General features: G+C 38.7%; 1 protein-coding gene across 3 annotated transcripts in view; it reads right to left on the bottom strand.

The window, feature by feature from the left end:
- The window catches only part of Zip48C (Zinc/iron regulated transporter-related protein 48C), a 49,974-nt gene that overhangs the window by 7,711 nt on the left and 20,001 nt on the right, over positions 1–22,262 (bottom strand). The gene's annotated exons all lie outside the window — the stretch shown is intronic.

Below are 22,262 nucleotides of genomic sequence, written 5' to 3'. Positions count from 1 at the left end.
GACATTTCCGTGCCAGTCGTATCAAGATATCCCGATCTTCCACTGAGCGCAAGAAGCATCTATTTGCGAATTCCGTAAGGTTGTGCACCGATGAACTGCAACGGCGGTATGCAAAAATACGGGCCGTTCCGTCGCCACCAGATTAGGGAAAAAGTGAAGGAAAGAGAAAAGGACTTAACACGATAAGAACGAAACCAAAGGAGACAAGGTGGCTCCGCGCTAGAATCAACTTGCGCGTGTACACACACACACACACAATCTTTCTCTATCTCTCTTTCTCTCTTTCTTCAATGTGGCAGTGAGTTCTTGAAACTGGTCGACGGCTTCGACATTCTCCAGATTTTTCCATCTCTGCGATCGGAGCGAAGTGCTTGGAGAGCCGCGAGGCTTCCTCTAGATACAGCCGTATGTACCGCTCGCTCTTTCATGCCTACCGAAGAACGGCTAAGCTTACTCGACCAGGATCGCCGCTCATAAATAAGATGTCAATGAACGACAAAGCCTCGAGTTTCGCTTCGAGTTACGCGGACTGCAATGCCCGGCAACAGGTAAAATCATTGGCGGAATAACCATAAGTAAATTGACGTAATACGTAACAAGTATCCTTGACATTAATTGTTTGTTGCAATATCGAATATCCGTTCGCTATCATTCAGGCTTCCGTACATTTACATTTATATATATATAAAGTGATACAAGTTAAATGCGTTAATTTAGATTGGATATAACTCAGTACGTGTAAAAATCAAGTTTGATTATTACACAATTAATCTGCAAATCTATAGATATATTCCTTCTAAATAATATTCGCTCCAAAATTTTCTTAATTGGTACACAGAACGAATGATTTTGCCGAAGTACATATTTAAAAATTTAAGTAGATACAGATCTGAAAATAATTTTATTGGACCATCGAAATAGTTATGTAAGAAACTCAAGCATGATGAGCAATGCTGCAAAAAGTTTTGACATTCCAACAATCAGTTTGAGTATTCTACATCAAGTTCTACATGACTTATTTTCAAATCCGTGTGTAACTGAATTTTAAATACTTTGTCGTTCTTTCCTTGTATTTACGGGTGTATTCTTTCAATTAAGTTTTAAATTTAGTGTACTTTAAATTAATGTTCCTTTGCTTAAAATTAACATAATTGAACGATTTGTTTTATTTTGAAGATAAAAATTCAAGGAACAAGTGTAACTTAAATTTATTTGTTTTTCACAACGTATAATTTAAAAATTATCGGATCCACTGGAATACTAATTAAGTGAATACTAATTAAGATTAACATCTAATTTACATGATTTTTCAAATATAACTAATGTAAAATAAGACACGAGGCGTAAAAAACAATTTAAACGATATTCGGAAAAATAATCACGCATTAGTGACGCGATCGACATAGAAGAGATAGAACGTTAGCTTCGTTGCAAGCTCGCGAGACCTCTTTCCTCGACCTCCGTTCATCTCTGTCTCTCTTTTCCGCGACCTCGCGGACCACCGAGCGTGATCTATGGTACAAGTAATAGCATGGTAGAATCACGTCGAAGAATGAGGGAGAAAGGCAGGCAGCGAGAGCGAGCGAGCGAGCGAGCGAACGGGCGAGCGAACGAGCAGGATGGAACGAAGGAGGAAAGGAACGGCGGGAGAGAGACGTAACAGGTGAATGAACGACGGGATCGCGTACACAATCTAACACGGTGCACAAGCCAAAGGGATATCTCACATATTGCACACCGTCGCCGCAGAATTCTCCTCAACTTTGGAATATCATCTCTCTCTGACCGCTCTCGTCCCCGCGTTCTACCAATCCCGCGACGAATCCTTCCATTCACTACTCCGAGCGAGCCGAGGTTGAACTTTGCGAACTCACGAGAGGAAACCTCGCGAATTGACGTGGATAGACTGAATTTCACGGGATGTAAAATCAGTTATTTATTTATATTAAGTTACGCAAAATGAAAATATTTCGAGGAAAAGTGCGAGTCACTTTAATAATCATATATTTCTAAAGTATTTCTAGTTTCTATTTCAATTCGCCGTGACAGTAAAGTAAAAATTAATTATAAAGTCAAAGATCAATATCCTTGCGACTTTTGCGAAAGTAAATGAAGTAAAGTTTACTTGCTTGTCGACGGTTAATATCTCTTTGAAAGCAATTGCGAAATTAATTATAATGCAGCTGCGAGAGCATGGCTTGAGTATGTCAGCCATCTCTTCTTCTCTCTTTCTTTCTATCGGTGGAGCTTCAATGGAATTCTCAGGATCGATGCTAATAGTATTCCTATAAAACTGGAACCGTGGGGTCTCGCAAGAACCCTATGATCGGAGCTGAATTGAAGACGGGGAACGACCGAGAGAGACTTGTTCGGTTAGCGAAATGATCCAATTCTAAGGTCCATAAGAAGTGAGAAAACGGTACTGGACTTCACAGAGGAGACTAACTATTCGAATGAATGACTCGACCAAACCGGACAGAGCCACATGCGCGCGAAGCGACCGAAACGAAGAAAAACCCTTCGGTTCTGGTACGTGGAACGAGGTAACGAAGATCTTCCGCGATCTAGCTCCCGTAATTCGATATTCATGAGCGCCGGACTTTACGAGGTGAACGCTGCAACTAACAACGAACAAGTCGTTCTGAGGCTTCAGACTCATTCGTTGTTAGTAATCATATTTCACGACTTGACAAACAGCATTTTGCGAGTATCTCTCTCTCCTTTGTATTCAGAGAGAAATCAAACTCTTAAATTAACAATTACGATATAAATATACTTGTAAAAACTAAATTATTTCAGGATTTTCGAAAATTTCGATATAATTTTGTTTTGCTCTCAAGATAGTTGCGTTTTATAGTTATTTTTATTTAGTTCAAAAATTAATTGGCATTTTAGAAATTTTACGAAAACACAGCAGTATTATTCAAAAATTCCTATCAAGAGCAAAACACTTAAATGATAAAAAACTTACTCTCTTCTCATTATAACCGTGTAAAAATTTTGTCGTGTCGCGAAAAATCAATACGATCGCAAAAATGTCTAATCACTGCAGTGTTATTTCAGCATTTTCGCAAATACCGATAATTTTTATATCATTTTCAAATAGTTGCGTTTCTTGTTTTATGATTATTTTTATTCAAAGTGCAAGTAAAAAATTAATAAGGCATTCTAAAAATTTTACAAACATAAAGGTACATTATTCGAAAGTAGGATTATCACATCAAGAGCGAAACATCTAAATATCCGAATAAAGACCTACTCTCTTCTCATTCCCATTATAATCGTATATATAAAAATGTTGCCGTTAATGTCGCGAAAAATCAGCGCGTCCGCGTCGCCCGCAAAAACGTGATTAGACAATCAGCACGTGAACGCAAGCGAATCAATCCGAGGTGAAAAAAGCTGATGCTCGAGCGATTCAGACGCGATACAGGAGGCCTCTTCCGCGATGCGACTTGGTGAATCGTCGATCCGCAAACGACCGGGATTTACGGGGAACAATAGATCAGTTGGCGAGTTGGCAGCAGAACGACGACAGGTTCGGTAGAGGCGGTCAACGGTAGAGGCGGCACAGGTGAATGAATGACGTGATCCGCGCACTCGCGCAGGGATCATCCAGTATAAGGTGGTTCTCTCTCTACCCGCGGGCTCTTCTTCGCGCGGACACGCATGATTCTCGGCGAGAGGTATGTCATGCCGCGGCATGTCGCGCGCGTTATTTCACGGAACGACGGCATCATCGTCGCCGCATTCCTACGGCGTCGAGGTATATAAGTGGTTGTACAGTTAACCCGTCGGGTCCGGCTGTTCGCCAGTTGCACCGGGGGAGGTCACCCGAGTTCCGAGAATGATCGCCTCCCCTCCCCTCCCCTCCCCTCTCCCCCTCTTGTATTCGCGGTACGTGTACGCGGATATGTACGTGTATGCACGAATATATGTATCGTCGTTCCTTCTCCTCGCTGTTTGCGGCTGGTCTCCCTCTTGCGGATGCCCCACTACCATCGCCGGGCCCTTGAACGCGCACTACCACCGCCGGTGGTTCGGGTGCCGCGCGGCTTCTTTTCCTTCCTGAGTTCTTTCTGCTTTCCACGGTCAGGGCCCCTGACTACTCCCGGCTCCGTCTACCGTGTTCGCCAGACGGCTAGGGCGACGGTGAATTGTTTCGAGGGAACGGTCGTCGTTCATACTATGATACCATGTATTGCGCCTTATATTTTAATCTTTTTATTGTTGCAGATGTAAATATATTTAAAAGATAACTAATGAATAGGAAGATAGGTCAAACACGAGCTTAAAATAAGATGAAAGTTTATTGAGACATTAAATTATAAAAGATGTAAGTTTTTTTACAATCATTAATATATGGAACGAACGAACGTTTCGACTTTACTTAGTCATCCTTAGTCATTCAAATAATTAGAGAGAAATTGTATAAGATTAAAACACACATTATTAATAACTTATTACAAATAAAATTAAATATTGGAAAGAATATTTAAATAATTAGAGAAATTGTATAAGATTTAAAAGATAAATAAAAAATAAAAATAAAAACGCTATGTTAGCTATTAATTCATGATGGTATGCAAAACGTCGAAAAAGCAATATATATACATAGGGCAGTCTTCTTTATTTATATTCTTTTAGAAAAGATTTCTGATAACAATATAAGGATATTCTTGATTTAATTTTATCGCAACCTTTTATGCAATATAAAAATAAAACAATATTAAAATTAAATTAATTTTTATTTTCTTCCTTCGAATTAAATTGATTTATTGTCTCGAGACACACATAAATTTAAGTTTATACGTTTTTCATTATATATGTATGTGTATTTAGAATAAACATAAAAATTTGATATTTAACGTATGATCCTGGTACTCGGTTCGATATCGATATACTATATATAGTAACTAAATCAATTTCTAGATTTAAAACTTTTTCATTTAAGAGTAAAAATATTCCTTTTTCTCAACAATAAATATAATTATTTCAATATCAATCCTATTTTATAATAAATCAAAGAGTAATAGCGTTGGATACGGAATTTTTTCTGTGGATGTATAATTAAAGCCTTGCCTACGAAAAATTATCAGTAGTGCACGTGCAAGTATAGAATATTCTTAAAATTGCTTCTATGTTGAAGAAGCTTCTATGTACCAAGATCGATAGAAAACTGAAAGACTAGACAGATGTCATTTAAACAATCTATACTTGTATTATATCTTCTAATATGTTTTCCGAATCGCGAAGGGGAATGTCACGTAGAGTAGCGAACCTCGTTCTCAGTTTCTTACATATATATATTTTACTCGTTTATTTTGACCTTTGATCTAACATCTCGTTTACCGTTTTAGACACTTATTTTCTGTAACAAGCCTTACATTAAAAGAGTCTTTAAAGTAAGTTCCGTGCGACTTGCCGAGAGCAAGGTACGCACAACATATTAATTAGCGTCGACCTTTCTCTGACGCTAATCGTATTACCGTAACATTTACGCGTGGCTAATCTACCTATTAGCGAAGCTATCATTCTTTCGTGCGGGCGCGAAGAGGACGGAACGCGGCTGCACGCTAACTCGCGGCCGCAAAAGATTCGAGTGCGAGAGGCAACAGCCGAGATCGAGCAGGACGGTGGGCGAAAGAAGACGGCGGAGAGAAGTCGGGTAGATAACCTTAGGAACGGGGCGGCTGAGAACTCTCTCGTAGAGAGCGGAGGATACCGTGGAATGTTTCGCGCGAGGAGTGCTCAGGATCCGGGAGAAAGTACTGGCGAATTGGCGAATAAGTTGACACGCGCGTAGATCCATGGCGAATTTTCAGGAAGGAATATTTTCTAACGAGAAACCCACCAGCTCCTTTCATATAACCGTCTTAATTGAGGTTTCACGCCGTGTCGACGAGTAGACGACGCTACAATGATGAATAATGTATTCAGGTCGAAAATAGGACGGAAGTGAGGGGGGTATGAGCTTTTAAAAGAAAATCGCTTAATTTAGATTAGAATGACGTGGAAAAGTTTAAACTTCCTGTGATTACTTTTGCCTCTTCAAATTGCTTGAACTTTTTTCGTGTCTAACATGTCAAAAGTTTATTTATTTTCTCGTATTTCTTTTTTTGCTATTAATTTAAAAACTGATATAAACTGCCATGAACAATATATAATAGTTAATAAAAATTTCCAGAGTTATAAAATATAAATTTCCTCAGTTTATTTTGACATAAATAGATTCTGTAACAAATTGAGAAAATGAATCAACGTTCTATTAATGTAACGGTTTTAACACGGAATTACCGTATAAATTTTCAATTAAAACCTTACGGCATGTAAAACCATGGAACCTGATATTTACTACTTTGATAAAGAAATTAACAACACATGGGTGGCTATCGCGGTTATTTCGATGTGTGTCGACGGGATGTTTAGAAGAGCCATTAGCTCCTTTTCTTCACTTGTGCGTAGATTAGAAAGTATTTATCATGTTTGGTGGTCCGTTTGAATCTTGTTGTACAAAATATGTGACAATGTCAGAAAGAGGATAACAGCAACGGCGGCTGCTCATTCATAACACTTTTTTTTCATAATAATTCAAACGATTCGCTACGCATGAATTTACACGGAAATTAATTCCGAAATTTATTCTAACGGCAAGTAGAGAGAAAAATGCGCGACGAGTACGGTTGTCGCTACATCGAGCAATGTTGCGTTTATATGTAGATATAAACAGGATTTTTTTCGAAATACAGTTACAGTTACCTGCAGCATTTCCTGAACAAACAATTCAAAAAACTAAGTGATAAAAAATGTAGATTCTGTTCTCCGTTATTCGTCGGCTTACGTTATAAAGCGGTAATCGAGGAATGTTTCGCCGAGCATACGACACTGGCGTCGTGCCGTCTCGTGTCGAAAACCGCGGATTTCTCCTAGTAGAAAAAAAGAGATCTGACCGGGCCGGTCATCTCCGACGCGAAAAAAAGCTGCGCACGTGTGAGTTTCGGCACACGCACGCACGCACGACTGAACACGTGCCACGTTTTCGCACCGTTACCTACGCATATCTAAGATCCAAGCCAACTATATACCAGCAGCCAATATAGGTGATTCTCTGGGGAAAAAAATGCGAAAATGTCCAAAAGAGATCATCGTCGTTTCTCTATGAAATAAAAAAAAACCGAGAAAGAAACGGGACTTGAAAAATGAATGTTATCATCTCGAATTAAAGCTCGGTAAGTACAAGCAGATTCGACTGCAAAGTTAAATAATTCGATTGTTAAGTGCCGCTGTTAGTTCTGATGATCGAATAATAAATTAGAGATCAAGTCAGACACAGCGACAGTACTTAATAGATCATGTTGACTGAGGAGTATGTTGGTGTGTACCAACATGGCGGTCGCTGTAACTCCATCGGACGCACCGTGGACGCCATGTTGAATTCCATAAAGCCGTGGTTGTCCTTACGTGGCAACACCTATCCGCTCCTCGCCTCTGCCGCAGAATGAGGAATGTCGGAAGCTAATACTGCGCGAAAACGTACTTTGTAAAAACCGGCTATCAAGAAGTAATTATTTATTGTTCAATCCACTATTATGTTAGATAAAGATCAATTCACACGACGTTGTTTCCTTTTAATTACGCGTGCGAATGGTTTAGAATTTTATACCGAATATGAATTAAACATATGAAAGTAAAAGTTTTGAGAATAGAAACTAATTTACCAACTTAAAATCATTTATTTAATTAAACTTAAATATTCGATTTATAAAAGAAGAAGCTTTGCTGGAAATATTAACTTGTTATTATTAGTCTTTTTAAATAAACTTAACGTAATAATAAGATATAAAAAAAATTAATAATTTTGATGATTGAGTAGATTACGCTTACAAAAATTAATTGACAATTACTGTCATGAATTAAAAATTAAAAATTGGAGTTTGAATAAAAAAGCAAATAATATAGATAATAAGGCACATAAAGCAGCTCTATCTCATATTTTAATCGATCGACACGAGTCGATCGGTAAAAATGCTTATATCGAATAAGAATTAAACATATAAAAGTAAAACTTTTGAAAATTTGCAAACTTAAAATTATATATTTAATTAAATTTAAGAAATCTTCTTTGCTGGAAATATGAACTCATTATTATAGTCTCACTTTTTAATAAAGAACTTATACAATAATGTTAAGAGATAAAAAAAAAATTAATATTTTTGTACGAGTAAATCGTGTTTACGTAGATTAATTGACGGTCTCCATCGTGAATTTAAAAATAAAAATTAGAACTCAAATAAAACGGCAGATAATATAATAAGGCGCATAACGCATCTCGATATTGCTCCATCTCAATATTTATTTCTTCGATTCGCAACAATGTTGCCCGTCGGGCACGAGTCGATCGGTTAAGATGCCATGACGAGGCTTTCCCCGCCGCGACGAGGTACGGCTCGGTTAAAGGAGCGTGTTCGATGAGAGAAGCAGAAGGAAGTCGAGGAACAGGACGAGGCGGGATGGTTCGGTTCTGAGGGAGGCGCAAGGATGTTCGCGCAGAGATTCGGCCGCGCGTGCGAGAAAGAGAGGGAGATAGCGCGTCTATCGCGTGCACGAGCGTGCGTGCACATATGTATGTGCACGCGCGCGTAAGCGAGCGAGACGGAGTTTGGGGGGGGGGGGGGGGGGGTGGCGAGGAGGAAAAGAAAGAAAGGGAAAGATCTGCGAATTCGCGTGTGCGCCCGTGCGGGAGACATAGAGAGGAATCTGAAAAAGAAAGAAAAAGGGACAAGTGGGATAGAGCGAGAAGAAAAAGAGAGAGAGAGAGAGAAAAGCGAAGAGGCAAAATCTTCGTTTGTGGTGCATGTATGTCATACGTACGTGTGTACACTAAAACGAAAGGGAGAGAGAGATAGGAGAGAAACGAGATGAAACGTCCGAGCGCGTAGTAGTGTGGAGCAATGTGTCTGTGCGAGAGAGATAGAGAGAGAGAGAGAGAGAGAGAGAGAGAGAGATGGTGGGAGGGAGGGAGAGAGAGAGAGATGGGGAGGGCGGGAAGAAGAGGGGCGGAGGACACGGAAAGAAAGAGAGAGAAAGGGAGAGGGAGACCAAGGGACGAAGAGAACGCGAGGAGAAGGGCGAGAGGAGCAGGAAGGAATGCATGGGAACGAGGCGCAAGAGCGGGCCGACCGCGATTTGCCCGTCCCGCATTCCACCAACGCTAAGGCGAGCTCTCCCGGCTCTTTCAGCTCCGCGAGTCCCAAGGGGGGGGCGGAGGGGCGAGAGAGGGCCACCGGCCACGGACTAACGCCATAAAACCATAAGACCGTAAGATCAACCCCGACGCCGCCGCCGCCGCCACCGCTGTAGTATCCATCCCGGTCTCACGTCGCGATCGTAGTGATTACGCACCCCTCTACACAGGGATGTTCCTCTCCCTCTTTCTCTCTCTCTCCTCCTACGCTTTCCAACGCGAGAACTCTACCGCAACTTATACTGCGATTTCCTTCACACGTAACTTTCAGCCGATTCTCAAAGTGACATATTTATTGATTTACTGTTATATCCCGTTTCCTCTCTTCGTTGTCGAGATTCGTCGATCGTTATAACTTCGAAGTTACAATGCGAAAGGCTATTTCTAGACTCGCGGCTCTTCGCGAGCGCAGATCGTAGTGTACACTGAGAGATACATTTGAAAGCTGTGCGGATAAGGACCACTAACTAAGTACCACTAACGATCGTGACATTTTTCGATTACTCATCTGCGAAATGCGTCCCGCGTGATTTAGCGCTTTATTATCGCGCGCTTCTCTATCATTCTCGACCGAGTAATACACCGTCAGCGTTCGCAACTGGAATCAATTAGCTCGCATTAGACCGATCGTGCCTAATCGGAGAGAGAAAGAGAGCGAGGGTGCGAGTGAGAGAGATGTAGGGAGAGGTAATCCGAGTTCCTCGCGTATCGCGGTATGCGGCGAACAAGATTAATCGCCGGCGAGCAGCAACTACGGGTAAGGTAAGGTAAAACAGGTGTCTCGGGCAATGCAGCAGAGCTACGATGCCGTACACTTCGCATTAGGAACTTAGATGTCTCCGTGACGGAAGAGAGAAAGAAGAAGACTAGAGAGGGGGGGGGGGGGGAGGAAGAGAAAGAGAGACAGACAGACACCGCGGGCCGCAGGTCTCGGTTAAGTCCCCGCAGACGATCGTGAGGTCGTCGTCGAGGGACATAACGGATCCGGCTGTTCGTCTGTTCCGAGTAAGGTACGCGGTGCGCATGCGTAATGCCGCCGCATTCCAGGCATTGCGAAGTCACTGCACCACGTCGCGCCGTGCCGGTGCATCGGCCCGCGTCCCGCGATGAGGAGAGCGGCCGAGCGGGCCGAGTGAGCGAGCGAGGAAGAAGCGGGACGGCCGCTTCCAGGCGATACCAGCCGGTGAACGTGAGGAGTGCATCGCGCGTCCCCGACCGATCGACTGTCAGACGCTCGCCTAGGAGATGCGCTCGACATACCGCCGTCGTCGGCGGCACGGCTCTCCTCGCCGAAATGAAGGAAATCAGTTGGAATGCAGCTCGCGAGGCTCCGCTAATCGTTCAAGGTTAACGTAATGATCACCGGTAGACTCCTTTGTGAGATGTTCTTTAAACTTAAGGACGTATTAGGTGTATAATCTCTGCGAAAAGCGACTGGAATTTATATTTTCTGTAAAATAAGTGTTATGAAACAGATATCTTACAGATCAACAAGAGCAATATATTTAGTAATACAATTTTATAGCTTAAATAAAAATTTTCCCATGTTGTCTTAATTATTTTAAAAACATCTTTACAACATTTTATTGAAATAATTTTTTATTATTTAATCAATATAATTTTAATATTTTTAATTAATTAATTATCGCTATCAAATTTTATCATATTTTTGTATTACTTTTTTACAAATATAGTATTAAAAAATCTGTAATTTTTTCATTTTGTTAAAAAGTATATATACATTCTTAATCAATATTTAATTGATTCTTCCTATTTCTCATTTTAAACAGAAAAAAACAAAGGATTAAATTTTATTTTATAATCCTTTAGCAGATTGTGGTTGTTAATTCGACCATTGTACGCAGGAGATGGGAAGCATTGCACTAGCTCGATAAAGAGAGCGATAATAATTCCAATTAATTGTATAAACGAAATAAATAAATAAAAAAGATAATATTGAAGTTTACGGAAACAATCCTTTAAGAACTTTAAATTGTGCAGGATTATTTTCATGTTTATTTTCGATAATGGGATGTTGGAGATTATTAGAGTTTGCTCTTTAAATTTTAATAAAGCAAAGTTCGAATTCCAATTAAATAAAGACTAGTGAGTATCTGTATTATTTATGAAGAGCGAAATCTGTTTGATATCAATATCAATAATATTTTTCATTCTCATTATAGATTTAAGATGCAATGGAATAACTTGTGCAATCTCTTAATATGATAGCATGGTGTAAATTTGATTTTCACCCCAAATTTATTTTTACAATGATATCATATTTTATCGACGCACAATAATTTTTATGTTTAAGTTAAGCCGAATTGAATGTACCTTCGTTTCAATGCATTATGACGAGTATACTTATAGACTAACAATAAGAAACGCGAAAGGCTAAGAAGTTGCTGCAGAAGTACTTTACGAATCGACGATTGCTAAATTGATGTATACTAATCCGTGTGTCGATGCGTGTACAGCACGGTGAGTGACACAATTGTTGAGAAATCTGCGGAGCGATAAAGTGCAGCAGGTGCCACAAGGCCGATATAAATTCTAAAAAAAGTCAGAGTTTTAATAGTTCGTGCCGTTGCACAAACTATTGGAAGAGGAAACAAGGAGGAGAAGAAGACGGAGCAAAAGAGGAAGGAGCGGAAAGAAAAGGTATTGGCAGGGCGATGAAGAGAAGAGTGGCGGGAGAGGGGGACGCATGAGCGCGAAATACGAGACGAGAGAAGTATCGGCGTGGAATGTCACTAAGCTTAGAGAACGTCTCGCGAGTCCAGTTCTCAGAAACGTTCGGCTCGCGAACGGCCGTGCCTGAATGATTATAAAGTGCACCGGCGAAACGGGAAGAGATGCTTATCGGCGTAATCGCGCTTCGTGGAATAATGAGGCAATCGGGGGAATCCGTGAAAGGCGAGATCACGGTAATCGCGAACGCGGCCTATCGAACGCGGGTCCTTAAGGCCCAGAAGTCCCGTCACTCGGCCGTCGGATCGTTCGAGAATTCCCCAGGAGTTTCGATAAGGGGTTTGCGTCTTTAAATTGCAAGAGCGGCGTGTCAACATATTTTAGGCCTTCGCGTTTTGGTAAATTCCTTTCGTTCCTAAAGAAAAAAAAAAATACGATTGCAGATGTAACCAATACTACTAATTCGGAATATCTTTATGAACATAAGGACTGAGGACTGAGACGTATAAGATATCGGTTTTTCAAAATTCTTTATAATTGAGATAGTTAATAAAATTTTTAATTAGATTAATTACTCTTTTATTGAAATAGAGAAAAATTATTCTTCGTACGTAACATAAAAATAAGGACTGAGACTGAGACACAAAAGATATCGGTTTTTTAAAATCATTCGTAATAGAATTAATAAAATTTTAAATGAAATTAATTACTCTTTTATTAAAACAGAAAAACTCTATCTAGTATGTATAATATTTATAATATTGCTTGCACAATTTCTATGACAATTTGCAACATGTCGAGTTTCATGTAGACACAAGATGTTATGTGAATAATTACGATTATGGTATTTTCAACTTAATAGCGCCATTCTTGGCCCGCGCCTGATTGCAATACGTATAAACATACATCTTCGCAGATATCATAAAACGCATGCAGCGAATGAGTATTAATATCATTCTCATCAACGTTTGCCGACCACTTTTTTGTCTTGCTTTATATCTTTGAACACGTTAAGCTTCGATCGCGATTACGAAGCGCAGCGTATATTAATGTTAAAATTCCAGACATGAGACGCTATAATTTTCTATTTTGCGTTGTTCACGGTAAACGATACTATTTTTGTAATAAAAATTATCACGTGCATCACGTAAGAAGCAAACGGGTTACGTGCGATTTTATCGATAATCCAACGTGGCAACAGTAGAAGAATCAACTGCGCATTCCCTTTTAAACATCTGTGCTTCGTCAGAAAGAATTAGGCTATAGCACACAAAATGTACAAGCATAACTGGCATAAGACCGCATGGATCAATGAGTATGTTATAAAAAAGTCAATGGCAACTTTATGCTGCATAGTTATTGGTCCAGGCAGTCTTAGGGCCACCACACACAAAGGCTGGAATCCATAGTCCGTCCTTAATCTCAAGACAATCTTAAGCAATGTCTTAAGATGCTATAATTGGCTTTCTGATTGGTTCATGACATCTCAAGCACTAGCTCAAGACCATCTCGAATCTTGAGCAACGTCTATGGATTTCGCCCACAATGACATAAGCTGTATAATCATACCATAAGGTCGCTGAACAAATAAGCATCCAACATAAAGATGCCATGTTGATTTACATAAGATGCTCATTGATTTAGGGGCCTTATGCTATGGTTATGCAGCTTATGTAATTTTGTGTGATCGCTCTTATGCTACGCTATGCCATATTTATGCATTTTATGTACTATATAGTTTGTGTAGCTTATGTCATTTTGTGTGTGATGGTCTATGGACGTAAAAATGCCATATTGATTAAGATGCTCATTAATTCAGCGGCCCTATGCTATGGTTGTGTAGCTTATGTCATTTTGTGTGTGATGGTCTATGAACCATCACACACAAAATGACATAAGCTACACAACCATAGCATAGGGCCGCTGAATTAATGAGCATTTTAATCAATATGGCATTTTTACGTCGGATAGTCAACGGTCCAGCGGCTTTATGTCGAAGTTTACGTCAGTTCTGCGTGTGATAGGCTTAAGAACGGGAGCATAGTTTTGCATAACACAGAACTCGTAAGGTATAAGAAAATCAACCAATCAGAATCTTTTATTTCATGGAAAGGAAGAAAATGAAGGACTTTGATTGGTTCATTTTTTTATGCACAATGCAAGATTCTGTGCTTCAACTCTAACTCTTCAACTCAATACTTTAGAGTAAGCGATATGTTTCAAACGACTTCATTCTTTCTAAATCGAGAGTGACAGCTTCATATAGGAATGCGCGGTCTATTCTTATTACGTCTACGCAACAAATTCGGAAGCGTCGCGACGTTTCGGCGGTATATCAGTAAAGGAGGAAATGTACAATGCGATCCTCTCTCCCATAATTTACATGTCGACGAGCACGAGATCGGGAACGAGTATTCGAGGAACTGGTCTGTCTCTCGCCGTGAAAATCGCCGACAACAGAAATTACTCCGACACGCACGGGCCCCTTCGTGCTCTCTGCAACATGACACGACGGGTCTGTATCGCGCCTAACTGCATACGCGCACGTGCATCCACAAGTGCGGCGTGCCTACATAAGCGGGAAGTGCTATATCGTACTTGACTTCCGTCGCTATTAGTGCGTCAGAATTAGTTTTCCGCGTGAGATAAACGCCTGTCGGATACGGAATACCCACAACGATTAAAGATATGGGAAGAACCAGGGTTTTACAGGGACCGTAAATACAGAAACCAGGCCACATTGCAGTCAATAGAACATTGGAGAACGTCCGCTGATAGTTGAGAGTTATAGATTTAGTCAGGAGAAAAAAGACTTGTAAAAACAATTTAAAAATTTGATTCGCAAAATCTACAGCTGTAATATACGAACAGCCAGTTTTCTATGTTAAAGTAACAAAGTTGTGCACTTGGAAGTTAGCCATTGTAGGTAATCATATTTGTTGTAAAAGCACATTGTTAATGTAACGAAGATAACTTTTTGTGAAAATTAATCCAACATGTAAGATCAAAATTTTTAACAAAATATGCGAGCTAAGATGGTGTATACTTTTTGCTGAAAGCTTGTTACATTAGTAATTTTCATTGTAGCAAAGAATTAGCTGAATTAGCATACTGATAATTGCTTGCAGACATAATTTTTTTGTTGAACCGTCTAATCTTCTTAATTATAGATGTTAAACTCGCCCAGCAAGCTACAGCTTTGTTGAAGTACTTAATCTTTTTTTCTTATAATTTGATGTCAATTATATAAACATTGTTGACAAAACGCAAATAATGTTGCAATATAAAATCAAAAGAGATACTTTAACATCCTATATTAAATATCTTGCTAATCAGCTTCTTGAAAGTTAGATATAATTCTGGAAAATTAAATTAAGTCTATTTAAAATTAAACGTAAACGATAGAATTTTATTACTTAAATATAGTACATTAGTATTTTAACGTCTTTCTCTTATACCTTGCCGTTCACAATAATTAGCAGCATGACATTCTTGTTAAAGAAAAGTCGATCGAAAAGTCTATCATCAATATTTAATACGGTAAGAAAGGGCACTCTATTTATATCCGGCGACATGACATTCGGAAAGTTAAACGCCACTCTCGCAATCCGATGACACAAATTAAGAAACCCGGGGCGTCGTTGAAGATAAACATAGCAATATCGAAAAAATCAAAAGCTCTTTATCTCGATCTTTACGGCGTATCTCAGACTGGACGTGCACAGAACATCGAGAAGAAACGAGAACAGAATGAAGATAAAGGAGAGAGGAAGAACGATGAGGGAGGTAGATTTTGGGGAGGAAGGAGGGGAAGGTAGAAAGAAGAGCCAATACAAGCGAAGATGTAAAAAGAGAGAAAAAAGGATGAGAAGATACTAGAGAAAGAGACAGGCAGAGACAGAGAGAGAGAGAGAGAGGGGGGGAGAGGAGGAGAGAGAGAGAGAGAAAAGAAGAAAGAACCGCGGTGAGCGCCGGTCGACCGGTATATAATAAGGCAGCCGGGAGAGGATAGCACTGAAATGAGATGGTTTCGTCGGCAGCTTTGTCCGGCGCCATGTTTAACATAGCACCACCTCATCTACGTGGCGCAGCGACTCGGGGGACCCCGCGGTTCCTCCGTTTTTACACATGTTCTCTCTCTCTCTCTTTCTCTCTCCCCCTCTCTCTCTCTCTATCCTCGTCGTTCTCTGACCTCCTCCTTGTTCAGAAGCAGCTCCGCGAAAAAGAACGAATAGGAGGACAACGGAGGAGAAGAACGGGAAGGAGAAGGAAGGGCCAGTGTGTATACAAATCAGATTCTCGCGCCCTTTGTGAGATCGTACTCCGCCTACGGTGATTCGAAACGCTGTCCGCATTTACGGCGCGTCGTAAATAAATTTCGAAGAACGCGTTCCTGGACCCCAAGGTACGCCCGCGACTGTGATAAAGGATTGCTGCTTATCGTGTAGCAGCAGGGATGTTACCCGTCACCGAAATCATCTACGTTTGAATTAAAGCATTAAATATATCGGCGAGACATTAATTCTGTGTTAAAAAGAAAAGCGTTTGGAATTTGTAACTATAATTGCATGAAAAGAATTGTAATTAGGAGCTCCATTTTTTTAGTTATCACTACTATAATGTCAGTAATAATTAATTATATTTATAGCTCTACCAAAAATATAGGTGGTATCGAATAATAATAAATTATAATTCAATTATAATAATTGCAATTATTTTTTTCTTTCAATGTAACATGCAGAATTATGCTATATATGAAATATATTAAATAGACGATATTTTTTTCTTCTTTCATATATACTGATTCATAAATACCTTTTATGTCGAATATAGTTGTTTATACTTATTTCTTCTACCAATATAAATTAATTTTAACCTCGACTACACCCAAATTTTTGGACAATTGTACAATCTGTACAATTAATACTATGAAGTTCTAAATTATAGATAAAAAACTTCGAACCTTCCTTTATCAATTGCTGTAAGGCGAATAATTTATCTGCATTCTCTGTATTTCAAATAGAATGCTTTAGAACTTAGGTTAGTTTTCATAGCTGAGGATTAATCTTGGTTTACTTACTTTTTATCTTCTTCTAGTTCTAAAAATTAAAAAAAGATAGAGTAAGTTAAACCGAGATTGAAGATAATCTATTACATTGGTGGAAATGGGCATAAGACGAAATTTTGATAAAAAATTGTACGACAATTGCGTTTTGTACAATCATATATCTTTGTTTGATTTGCACGAAAAAATTTAGAGTGGATAATTCGGCCTACGTGAAAATAAAAATTCGATAATTTTTGAAAAAAGTGGGAATAGAGAGAAGAAATGAATGATAGACCCACATTCTCGTGGGTAGTGAGTCAGTACTGGATCTCCTTGAGCGATTTGCAACGGACGCAAATCTGCTTCGGCCTTTCCATCTACCTACTATAACGCTTCTCTCTCGCTCTCTCTCTCTCTCTCTCTCCTTCAATTTCTTATCGCATCTCTCCGTCAGTCGTTCTGCAACATCGACGGCGATCGTTGCCGCCGCTGCAACAGAAACTGCGAAACGTTTCATTCATGATTCTTTTAGAGCGGCAGCGTACCGGAACTTATTGCCACCTCCGCTACCGCAGGAGTTATGTTTCCTTGGAAAGGACGCGACGCGAACGTAGGTCGGTTGCTGATCAATCAGCCAAGCCTGTCGCCCGAGTTGCGCAAAAATTTCATTTCCATGACGATGACGTCTCGACGGCGTTCTCCTTGACCGGGACGCCGTGACAACGGTCTCCTTCGAGTCATTTTTTTTTATCTTGCCCATTGCGGATATTGCAAATCGATACCGCGATTTATGGACGGGAAACTCGAGTTTAGTCATAGGATCGCGATGCTTATGTAACGGATACGCTACGAGATTACCGCAGTAATTTGTCTAAAGAGTAAAAGAATCAATGACATCTTTTTTTATTGTTTCCGTTCTTCAATCCATCGTATTTCTGGTTAACAATGTATATCCACGACGTATTATATCATGTAAAAATTATATATAACTTGAAAATGTTTGAAAAAGATTAGACCCTTTAAGGACGACGGCGTCTTATTGTCATTAAAAAACAATTATTTTTTTACTGATTTTGCTTAAAAATCAGCAAAAAAAATGAAGAATCGATGTATATCAACGTGTTATAGCCTTTCTAGTAGTTAGAAGTTTCAATTCTAGTGTTCAATGTTATATACATTTCTATTTTCAGTTCTCAAGTGTAACTATTCTGCACATATCCAAATTTACTCTGAATTTAACCCGAATTTAAAGTAAACGTTGCAAATATGAGACTCACTCCTACAGGATTGAATAATTCTGGAACAAAATTTGTATAATACAAGTACTTCCAAGTCTAATTGCTTTCCTAAGTTCCTCGAAGAAAATCATACAATTAAAATAACGGAATAATTAATCTTGCGGGATTCATTGATGAGAAGATTGGCCTTCTTTCCAATAACCAATTCGGGAGCACCTCTCGCTCCAAAATTAGAAACTCGCATCTCTCCAAACGCCCTTCTTAGTTACTCATACAAGGTCCATCGTTAAAAGCAAGCGCGGTTAACCGGGGACACCCTGTACATATACAGCGAATTCTGCGATGCGGACCTGCAGCGCAGCTGAAAATATATGCAGGACCAAGGGGGTTAATCGCAATCGTCGTGAGAATGGTATGTCGTTCGTTACGAACTGGTCGAGACAGAAAAGGGCATGGGCTAGGGTCGCCCAAGGCTGAACGATTTTTCCAAACGAGCATCGAGAGCGTATCTCTCTTTCTCTCCCCTGTTCCTTTCTCTTTCTTTCTCTCTCTTTCGCAGCTTGGTCGAAACAGGACCAACTACTACTCGGTAGCTCGGTAGCGCCAAAAGCGTTACAAAGCGCCGTTGCGTGCCGTTGTCAGAATTTCTCTCTTATTAGGACTTGCCAATAACGGGCGTACGCACACCGTGGGAAGTTTCACTTCCGAAATGGATGTCGGCTACCGCCTTACGCGGTTCACTACCGTCGCTTTTCGATCGCTTTTAAGGTGACGGCGCTAATTATCTGCCGAGAGCGACGCGAAAGTTCCCAGGTCGGGTTGCAATCGTGAAAATTCCGAACGCTTTCGTTGTGATATTAATTGCCCGATTTCTCATTGACATTTCAACCGTCCCCGAGAACGATCTTATTACCATTGGCATCGGAAATAGGTGACGTTGCTCAATTTTGTGTTATGTTGTCGGCAGAATGAGTAATTCCGTTCATAATTAAGAGTTGTTCGCAACTTCTGGTTGCGATAACTAAATGACGTTTTCGCGTTCTCTTTGAAATTGAGGGGATGGGCGGAATAAAGGCCTAATTATAAAATCTTGATATTAATAAAAATTAAAATAACTTGATACTTTTTTATTATATATATAAATGGATACGATATTAAATGAATTTATGTAATGTCTTTAAGAAATTACATGTTACAATACTTTTCTATTACGATCAATATTACACGAAAAAGCTAATTGCCGGAAAAAGGGCCTAAGTAGAATTGTGCCTTTATTCCGACCATTCCCTCGATTAGTATTACGTATATCTATCATGAGTGGTTGTGCGTGTTACAATATGCTAACAGAATACGAGGAAAAAATTTTATAACTTCATCATATAAATAAAAAGTCAGAATTAATATTAACAATGAATAATGTTTGCATATTTAATAATCGGTTATTTTCGTAAAAATCTACTTTCATAAATAAGTTTAAAGTTTAAAGTTTCAATAATTACAAAATACTCTTTCCTGTCTTTTAAAATTTTCTTTATTAGGTCTATTTTTTATTCACGTGCGTTAGATTGCACTTTCTTTTTCGCTTTTACCAAATATCAAACTATCTCATTTTAAGTTCTAAAGGTGTATACTAGTTCAGCTATAGAAAACAGACCTACATATAATGAATAACATTATTTCGTAGCCTCTCTAATGTGTACAGAATAATCTAGCAGTTTTCTTGTCAAAATAGAAGGATTACAAAAATAATTACGTTAAGTACAAATAAAAATAGCATGATTTACCAATCGATCATAAAGCATAAGAGTGAATCGACAATATCAATTTTAACCAATTTTTTCATGGAGCATTTATGAGTGAAGCACAGCGAGAGGAGGTCATCATTATTTACTGCCCATTTGCCTCTATTGTCTGTCTGCTTATCGCTATTGTACAGTTTTATCATTCGTTTATTACACAAGATTAACAAAAACATATTGCCTGCCTCCCCTCTGTATCTCATTTTACAACACGAATTATAATCATTCGCTTTAAATAAAGAATAAAGTCTGCGCCTATAAGCAACAAAGGAGTTTCGCAGGCATTGATTTTTATTATGCGTTTGCAAATATATTACACGTCTCTCGAGTTTCCGATTTTCTCGTCAACGTTCTACGAGATAGATCAGCGTTTGATTCTCAATGTAAAATAACACGGGGAAAGGTTGCTCAGTTAACGTCGGCCGTTGTGTAAGAACGATACATAAGCGCGATGTGTCACGTATCCGCTCGCGCAAATCACGTAACGATCGTAAATAAGTCGTCAGAAACAGCGAATGCCCATGTATAGAAGGCACTAGGCGAATTGCACAGCGGGTTCGTACGTCAAACGACAATGATCCGGAGAGACCGGGTGGATCAGAAATAAACGCTTCCATTGCACGTGCACAATCACGTGCACGCGCGTTCACTTGATAAGCTTCGGTCTCTTACTTAATATCGCATTAAGATCTTTCGTTAGATTAATCTTGCGCGATTGTAGCTTCATTAGAAAGAACGTAAAGCCGCTTAAGGTGCGGCGCTTCTATAAACGTCACGTTACACGATGAAGATGTTATTAAGAATACGCTGAATATCTGTAATTCTTTGATTCGTAATTTTTCATTTATTATGTCGAATCCGGCAAAAGGACTAATTATATGAAAAATTGGGTCCCAGTGGAATGGATTAATTTTCACGTATAATGTAGCTTGTAATGGTGAACAAAAGATGTCATAGACATATAAAGCTCAATAATGGATAGTTTTTGAGCTATATAAAAGGTATATATCAAAGGTGTATTTTTTGTTTATCTTTAATAAATCATAGCACAAAACTATTCTTTATTCATATTAAGCCTTCCCTGGTAGAAATTTCATGTATTTTTTGAGCAGTTACTAAACAGTTACACCAACTTCTGTCTAGTAACTGAAAAGGAAAACTACTTAGGATCCCAATCAGGATGTAACACTTTGTTTGCAGTTATTGCATACAAAAGTTGCGTAAAATCTGAATCCATTTACTGCATAGAAACATAATAAATAATGGATATTAAATTGATTAATAAGCAAGCTAACTGCTCGTGGACAGAATAAAACTCTATCAAGTTCTTGTCCATTTCCTACTCAGTATTGGCACAATTAATGAGAATACAGTAATATTAGATAGTAAATGAATAGGTGTCTAGGAAAACTGCATATATTTCTACCAGGTTATGTTCATAATGTATTTGATTTATCACATTATTAATTACATTATACGTAAAAATTAACTCATTTCACCAGGACCAAATTTTCCATATAGTAGATTCCGCAATAATTACAAATATAAATTAAACCGACGAAAATAAATTAATAGCAATAATCCCTTTCGAGCAAAACTTAATTCTTAGTACTTAATAATATTAAATGCAAATTTTTGCGTATATAATATTTCAGTTTTATAAAATGTGCGCATTTTAGATTTATAAGATTTGTCTTGAAATGCAATCGCAAGCTGTAACTAAAATTAATACCTCAAAATAGATTAATCATCCATTTAATAGTAAAGTTAATAAGCATTTTATAAAACTGAAATATTATATTTGTAAATAAATTTTAACGAGTATACATTAGCTACGTGTAAATGCATTGATATTCAGTGGAGCAAATGTTCGTAGTTAATTGCACTCGAATCAATCACAAGATTATGTCAATCAAATATCAAGTGTAATAAAAATAATCAAAAATGTACTTCTTACATCAAAGTTTATCAATCCGGAGTATCTACGAGAAAGGGCGCTATAAAACCTTGATAATCCGACCTAATATGAATCAACCAAAATCGGGTAAAATAGAGATTATATTTTATTTTATAAAAACCATATTTTAAACAGACATTACTTTAACTTTTAATTATATACATTCAAATTATATACAATCAACTCTATTCTTTCTAAAATCTTAATTAAACGAAACATGACAATTCTTTCATACATTAGATACGTACCGAAGAATTAGACTGATTGAGAAAGACAAAGAGAGTAG

The sequence above is a fragment of the Trachymyrmex cornetzi genome, unplaced genomic scaffold (assembly GCF_001594075.2).
Source record: "Trachymyrmex cornetzi isolate Tcor2-1 unplaced genomic scaffold, Tcor1.1 scaffold129, whole genome shotgun sequence".
Lineage (NCBI taxonomy): Eukaryota > Metazoa > Arthropoda > Insecta > Hymenoptera > Formicidae > Trachymyrmex > Trachymyrmex cornetzi.
Note: the sequence above shows the minus strand (reverse complement) of the source record. Positions and strands in the feature narration are given on the sequence as shown.